Genomic DNA, 8,504 nt, shown 5'->3' on the forward strand with positions numbered 1-8,504 from the left:
GCTCTAATGTGGGCTTCTAGCAGCATTAGGCTGTGTCCCTAGGATGAGCCCAGGCTCCCACTGAAATGCCTGCCTGAGAAAGCTCACTGCCACCAGAATTTTCTGTTTGTTCCGGCCAAACCTGGTGATAGGTCCCTGTGCTCATTTTCTTAGGGCATTCACTAAAAAGAGCTTAGACTTGCAAATCCTTCTTCCGCCCCCTTGAAACATGGCTGTATCTCCTACGACCCAGGAGTATCTTTCCATTCCTCAGAAATGCAGTCATCTGGAAGGATAGGCCTGTGTCGAGTCTCTGTGGGAGGACCGGATCCCACCTTCCATAATGGCCAAACAGCAGACGCAGCTGCCGAATGGCATGGACGCTGACCAACCCTTTGTAACTTGTCCCTTGAGCCCCCCCTCCCCCTGCTACACCCTCATTCTGCCTTTCAAAATCTATTTTCCCCTCTTTAACTGATGTCTGGCTTTATCTTTGACGCCACACCCTTGCCCCCTTTCCTGCTCAGAGTACTTGACCTGCCTTCCCCGGCCAGGAGTGCATGGCCTCCCAGAGGATGCTCTCGGGCTGCCAGAGCCGAGCTGGCCAGAGGCTGGCATCTTGGGAGCGGCTCTCACCCTACACCCTACACCCTCCAGTGGGATAACTCGGAAGCCCAGGGGCCACACAGCTCCCAGAGTTCCTTGGGGGATCTCCATTCCTTCCAGTGGTTGGAGCAGTCATTTACCAGACAATGTACATTTTATTGGCTTCCTTCTCTTTCCCTTCCCCACTCCCCTGGGGTATCTCCCGGTAAGGGCTTCACGGGACCATTGCCCCAGGGTCTACTTCCAGGGAACCCAGACTCTGAGGCTGCCTCCAAGGCTGGTACCCAGCCATCAGGGCTCTGCCCCCAGGGCCTGTTCTTGAGGGGGTTTTCATTGTTGTTTTTAGTTTCTCTCTGTTCAGCCAGCTAACAATGGACAAGGACAGCTGGGTGGTGGGTAATGTGTTTTTCTGTCTCCTGCATGCAAAGCCTTGTTCACCCTCCAGAAAGCGAGCCCGATTTCTGACCCCATAGGCATCCTTCATCTCTCCTCTCAGCTTTTCTGCCTCCCCACTGCTTCTCCTTTCTTGGCTTCTTTGTTTTTTAATGATTTCTGGGGAGCAAGGGCCTATGTGGGAAATAATAACACAATAGCATCTATCAAAGTGCCTACTCTGTGCCCCACACTCAGGGACACTTCTAGCCCTTACAGGCACCCTATGACGAAGATCTCTGACTATCAGATTGCAGGCCAGGAACCCGGGCTGGGAGCAGGCTTGCCCAGCGCTGTTCGGTGGCCCAGCCGGCACCTGGAGGGAGAATCTGAGACCCGAGTCCCAGCTCTGCCAGCCGTGAGCTGAGGTAGCGAGAGTCATGAGGTCACTGAGATCCCACTTCACTCGCCACCGTGTGCCTCAGTTTCTCCATGTGTTAAATGAGAGGGTACAGGGGTCCCTCGACACTTTGCAGCCTCTGTGCTCCTGCTTTTCTTCAGGGAGGGAGCACGTGGTCTAAAGACTTCGGGTTCTCAGTGGGTCACCGGGAAACACCGCTAGGGTTAGTTTTTCTTTGCAAGCGTTGTCTGGCGCTCACTCAAGTCAAACGCTCTGCCCCCCTTCCTCCTCCTTCCCCAGCTTTAAAAGATCACTGACATTTCATTATGAGGAAGAATTTGGAGACGAGCAGCAAATATGAAAATCTCTGTGTGAACTTCCTCCTCTGAACTCTGAATACAAACATTCTGGAAGCCTCACCCCTGCCCATACTCGTTCCTGACAAAAACCACTGTTTACACTTCCTCAGAACACTGTAACCTAGTGCTTAAGGGCATGGACTTGAGAGTTAGACCACCTGGATTCAAACCCCAGCCCCGGCACCTACACACCAGTGTGACCTTGGGCGAGTCACCAGACTTTTCTGTCCCTCGTTCCGGATCTGTAAAATGAGACAGTAAAAGCACTTATGTTGCACGTGATGTGGTTTTGGAATGCTGTTGGGGTCCAGAGCTGACAGCCAAGAAAAAATTCTTGAAACGTCTGGTGCAAAAGGGTGATCTTATTAAAGCACGGGGACAGGACCCCGTGGGCAGAAAGAGTTGCATTATAAGTGTGAGGGGTGACTGATTGTATACTTGGGAGTTGGGGGAGGTAAGGACAAAGGCAGGTGTCCAAAAGGACTTTCATCTGCTAAAGAAGACTCTCATGATCCTGGAGGCCGGGGTTTTGTCAAGCTAAGGTTGTTTTTTCCTCTCTCTAGTAAGGCATTAACTTTAAGATAGTTGGGAGTTTCCTGGAGGAATGTTCTACTCTATCTCAAGTATTTGTCAATGGGCTGTAGGTTATAAAGACATTTAATTGTATTGACATTCCATTCTGCCTCTGTTTCCCACACACTGTGGAGAGGAGGGGATGTTAGGGCTCCAGGAAATGGAATCTATGGGTTCCTGAAAGTTGGGCTATTGATAAGAATGCTCTTTTCTTGTCAATCACGAAGACCTTTGTAAGCTGATGGAGACTCCTGTCCTGCAGGACTGTGATCTCCCAGTGAACCATTTGGTTTTTCCTCCCCTTAGTTATAGGGCAGCTGGGAGTGCCTAAGGAATGTCACACACATGTCCCGCCTGGGAGCCGGGGGGTGGCGGGGGGACGGTGGAGAGGCTGGAGAGGCGTGGGGTGTCAGCTTGCCTTCTGCTCCCTCATCCCAGGGGGTTGTGACTGATTTAATGTACACAGAAGTGTCAGTGATGCTACTATTCCTAATGGGGTTACCCTGGGGTGCGAGCCTCCAGTCTGGGGAGATAGTCTCCAGAGGGACTCAGCTTCTCTGTGGTGGACATTTGCAAGGGAGCTGGGGAGTGGGGAGTTACCCTGGGCAAAGTGGTTAACAGACCCAACTGAAGGGCAAACCAAAACCTAGGGGAAATCCCTTAAGAGCCAAGGGTGGAGATGAATTGAAGGAAGAACCTTATAGATCACAAGGGCTTGACCGCCTACAGAACCAAAGGGGAAGAGCTGTGGGAATGAGCAGGGGCCCATTAAAAGACAAAATTCAACTGAGTAAATGTGAAGATCTAATTGGCTTTATTCACAGATGGGGCAGCATCCCAGGTACAGGGAAGCTCTGGCTAGCTATACGAAATGGAAGGATTTTATAGGAAGAAACAGGGTGGAGCAATTAGCAACGGAACAGAAAGGACCGGTTCTGGCCAGATCACTTTCCCTGAGGGGGAAGAGCAGGTACACAGATGACCTCATCTCCCTTCAGGGGATGGGGAGACCCCGTGACAGATGACCTCGTGGGTGCTGCCCAGAGACTTCCCTGGGAGGCCGGGAACTGCGTTAGATTAAGTATTAAGCCCCTACTTGGGGACTTGGCCTAAGTGACTCCATTTTGGACCTGTGGTTTTCTTTTTTTTTTTTTCTTTTTTTGGTTTTCTTTATAACAGGAGCAGATAAGCAGCAGTGAAGCTCTTCAGTTCTGACCTCCACAAGGTCAGCAGTCACAAACCTCCTTCCCTCAGATCTGGAATGTTCTACCCTACCAGGACCCTGACCTCCTCCAGAGCTCCAGCAACATTCACCCGAAACCTCCTGTGGCCCACAGCGGGAAGCACATCATGGCTCCCGGAGGCCTGCCCCGGAGGCCCCAGAGCCCCATGCTGCACCCTCTCCCTCTGTTCTGTCCTGACCCTCTCATCCCCTTGTAATATGCTCATCTATGTTCCCCATTATCACCCCCCAGCCTGGGAGCCCTCTGAGCAGAAGGACAACTCATCCCTGTTTCTCTCATGGTGCCAAGCACCTGACACATAGTAGGTGCTCAGTAAATACCAGCCCACTGGAAGGAGATGTGGAATAGGAGAGGACCAGGTCTGCCTCCTGGCCACTGCCTGGTGGGGGGGGGGGGGCGGTCACCCTTTTGCTGGTAAACCTGGGACGCTAGCAGCACAAGGCAGTGAGCAGGAGGCTGGGCTAGCCCCTCCTCAGCCTGCCTGGTGCAATACCAGTCATAAACCTCAGCCCCCCGTCCCAAGGACAGGCTCATGCCTTCTCTGATTACTTATCTGCTCCCCAGGTGGGCTGCCTGCAGGGTTGACCAGAGGGAAGGGGTGCCAGGCCCTTTGACAGCCACAGTTCTGCAGAAACCTTGATAATGAGCATCTTGGTTCACACATCAACCCATTTACCAACCCCCCCCCAAAACAGGGTTACTCTTCCTGGCCTGACTTCCCAGGCTTCCAAACCTGCAATTTTAATAAAATCATTATTCTTGTTGCAGATATTAGCGACTCGCTCTATCTGCACCAGGCACAATGGGAAACGGAACCCTACGTGCAAGAATTTGGAGTGACACAAGGAATTTTAGCATATTCCCAGTTCTAAGAAGTCTTGCACAAAAGAAATCTGTTAGGGTTATTTAAACCAGCGTCACCCACATTCACTTGACAATGGGACAATTTTTACAGAACACCTATTAGCATGTTGCAGTGTTCCCTGCAGCCCGGTCCTGAAGGAAAGGAAAGAAAAGACCAAGCGTTCATTGCACCTGTAAGAGGGCTCTGCACTGTGCCAGACCCTGGCCATGCACTTTCTCAGGTAATCCTGACAAAGACCTCTGCCGGACATGAGTGCCAGGCTCTGACAAGTCAGGTGCTCTTCCCAGGGACCCAAGCCCAGTGTGAGAATCCCCTATGGCTATAAAGTCCCTCGTTGCCTCTAGACTACAAAGCTGCATTTGGATTTTCCCTTGCTTTTGCTGCAGCTCAGAGGCCGTGATTCCTGGAGGGAGAACGGGAGAAGGCTCTGCCTGCCACCCCACACCACTGCGGACGGTTGGATTTGCAAATCTGGCCACATGGCTGTTCACTTCCAGATTAGACATAAACTCCTTCAACTGGGCCTCAGTTTCCTCATCTGTAAATGGAGCTATGGGTGGAGGGCAGAAAAGGCACGGTTAGAAAGATGTAACCTAATGCTCTCTAGGTCCCCTCCTTAACGTGTACATCCTGGATTTATGAAGCCTACGTACTCAGCCTGCAATTTAGAGACACGGCCACCAGGGGTAGAGCTGGATCAAGATAATAGCCAAGTGAGGCAGGTGGGCTGGCTCTCCCGAGGAGCATCAGAGGTTGCTTTTTTAAGTTCCCTCTCAGGTTGTACTTGGGTATAAGAGAAATTAAGAAGATGGTTCTGAGTCACTCTGAGCAAATGGGATGGCATGGATTAAAGGATGGATAACTTTTCCACCATGTGAATTAATGCTACTTAAGACCTGGTCCCTGTACCTCCTTGAAACTTTAAGAATCACTGTGAATTCCACCGTCTAGGAACTTCAGGAGAATGAAGAACAAGGAACAGTGTTGGAAACAGCACCAATGGGTAAAGGACTTAGTTTTTTAAAAATTTATGCATGTTTTATTTTGCCTGTATTATGGCTTCTCTCTCTCTCTCTTGAATATTCAATATTTAACCTAAAAGAGTTCATCTTAATGTTCTGGGGTCAAATCTTAAGCTGAGGCAAAGTCATGACACCTGTTACATTTGCTCGCTTATGTCAAAATTGAAATTGCTGGCTTGATGTTAAATCAGCTCCCCTTTTGGCAACTCTCTGGCAATTACAGGAAGCAAAGCATCTGAAAAGAGCTAAATAAATACAATGTAAAGCTGAATGTCTGCCTCCTTCCAACCCACCTCTGCTACTCATCACTGCTTCCATGAGCAATGAGGGGCTCTGTGTGTGCCTTTTGAAGGTTGCACAAATGGTGCCGTTTCATACAGTAAGGCTTGTTCTGCAGATTGTCCTTTCCAGAACCCACTGCGACGTATCGTGAGATCTTTCTATGCTGCCATCTGGCGACCTGGGTCATTCCTTTCCCCTGCTGTAGATTACCCGTTTGTCCATTTTCCTGCTGGCAGACATGTACGTGCACACAGCATGGCGGTGAATGTCTTTGTGCGGGGCTCCTCGTGATCATGTGAGAGTTTCTCCAGGCTACAGAGAGTGGAGTTTCTAGGTTATAGGACTTCAATTTTGCTTAATTCTTCCTTGCTGTTGTGCATTCACAGTTCATGGATTGTATGAGAGGTCCCACTTTCCACCTCACCTCCACTTGCTTTTGAATGTTTGCCAACCCAAGGACTTTGTTTTAGTTTGTGTCTCTCTGATCACTGGGGATGCTGAGCATCTTCTCAACTCTTCTGTTTGGCTTCTTCAGTCCTTATGAAGCCTCTGTTCTGGCTAGGTTATGAGCTTCTAGAGGAAGGGGCTGGATCTCACATGTAAGGCTCTCCCAGGGCACAGCCCCATCCAGGCACAGATTTTTCCATCTGTCTTTCCCACCTGATCTCTGTGCCCCACCTTGGGAGCCCTACCCTCCAAGCTTAATAAGACCCCTGGGCTGTATGGGTGGCCAAGGACACCGTACTGGCATTTTATTCACATTGTGTCCTCTGTCTCGAATGCTGTGTCTCTTCCAATCCACTTGAGTTACCTATTCATGTGCCAAGACTTGAGCTACCTCTTCTGTGAATGCCTCTGTGACCACCAGCCCCAGCCCATCCCAAGTTCTCCTTCGTACTTCCTCTGCCTTGGATGAACTTCTCGCTGCATCTGCAAAACTTCTGAGCATCCATGCACTGATATATCTGTCTCTCCCCCAGACTCTGGGCTCCTTAAGGACAGGCATCATGTCTTATTCACCTCTTAACTCCCCATTCATTGGGCAGTGCTGGTCAGAGGGTAGATGCACATTACAATTTGGTCAGTTGGATGGATGAGCCCCAAGGCCAGCCTTTTCCACATCAGTCTTCTGCAGACCGGAATATCCTTGAGGACAAGGACTTTATTGGATTCACATCACTGTCCCTCACAGTGCCTAACAGGGCTGAGTGTTTGCGGCGCTCAGTATGTATTTGTTGACATGACAGTATGATTGTCTGGTAGAGTAGAAAATGGCTTTGGTCAGAAATTTCTGGACTTCCGATCCCAGCTTCCTAGTGGCATGAGTTTGGGCAATTTACTTGGTTTCTCCAAGCCTTGGATTTCCCATCTTCATAAAGGTTCTAGCTCTGAGGACTGGTGTCGGGATGAAAGAAGGTTGTGTGTGTAAAGCATTGGACATACAATCATATGCACCAGGCATATTACAATTTCTAGGTCAGAATAGCATGAGGTCTGCTATTGCTACAACACCCAGGATGGTGTGTTTTTTCAGCTCTAAGTTGTGATGAGCAGATAGTAGCTACTCAATAAAAATGAAGTCTGGTTTTCCAGCACAAGAACAGTGCCTTGTAGAAATTACATACTCCATAAAGAAGTTGAGCTGAACTCAGCACCTCGTACGTAATTAGGTACCCAATCAATATTAAATCAAACCAAGCTCACTTCCCCATGCTGCATCCTGCTCCAATCCTATCTTAAAAAAGTCTTTCCCTTTTGTGGCTCCCCTTCTCCTGACAGCGATCTGCTTTCAATTTTTCCAAAGCATGGTGATCACTGTGGTAGACTGTTACTGAACCTGAACCTGTCCTGCCTATGCTAATACTCTTGTGCAGTCTCTTAGTACGAGTCTGGGCTGGACCATATGTCCCTTTGACCACAGGGACATTAACAAGCCAGTGCAAGGTGTGATAAGCTCTTACACACTAGAGTCTTGTCCCTTTGGAAAGCTGCTTCTTGGAATGCCATCACTATGTCAAGAAGAAGCCCAAGCTAGTCACAAGGGAAGGCCCCATGGGGAGAGAGTGATGCCCAGGCAGCCCCCAGCTATGGCACTTATGCTCACCGGGTACCAGGCATGTGAGAGCGGCTGTCATTCTCACAACAGACGCCACATGGAGCAGAAATGAGTCACACCGAGCCAAATTGCATAATCACAAGCAAATAAATGATCATTGTCGTTTTAAGCCTCTTGGTTTGAGGGTGGTTTGGAACACAGGAAACAACAACCCATGAGTGGGACAAGTTTTGAGGATGCATGTCAGTGACACTGCTGCTGGCTTGGAGACCCACCAGGTAAAGCCCTTCGGGATCAGCTGGTAGACATGACGGTCTAAATTGGAACCCCATCCCTGGAGGACTCTTCCCTGGGAACCCAGTCCCCAGGTCCCTCCCCTGTTGTTACCAGGGACCTTGACTGGCTAATGATGACTTTGTCTTAAACAATGAAAAGTTGCCCAGGCTTGCCTTATAAGAAGTCCAGAAGTGGTGGCTTCTGGCCAGGTGGATGGAGCAGCTCAGTGAGGTCAAGGAGAATCCAGATCGTGCCCCAGCGTCTGCGATTCCTCCGGTCCCAGATTTTCCGCCAGGAGCGGTCTGCACTGCATCATTCCTCACTCAACACAACAGGAGAGAGGGATGCTTCCCAGCTCTCCCAGTGGACAAAAGAATTTCCCAGAAGGCTCCACACACCCGCACCTCTCCTTGCATCTCATTGGCCCAATTTGAGTCATACGCCCATTTCTGAACCAATCAGTTTGTGTG

The sequence above is a fragment of the Halichoerus grypus genome, chromosome 6 (genome assembly GCF_964656455.1).
Source record: "Halichoerus grypus chromosome 6, mHalGry1.hap1.1, whole genome shotgun sequence".
Lineage (NCBI taxonomy): Eukaryota > Metazoa > Chordata > Mammalia > Carnivora > Phocidae > Halichoerus > Halichoerus grypus.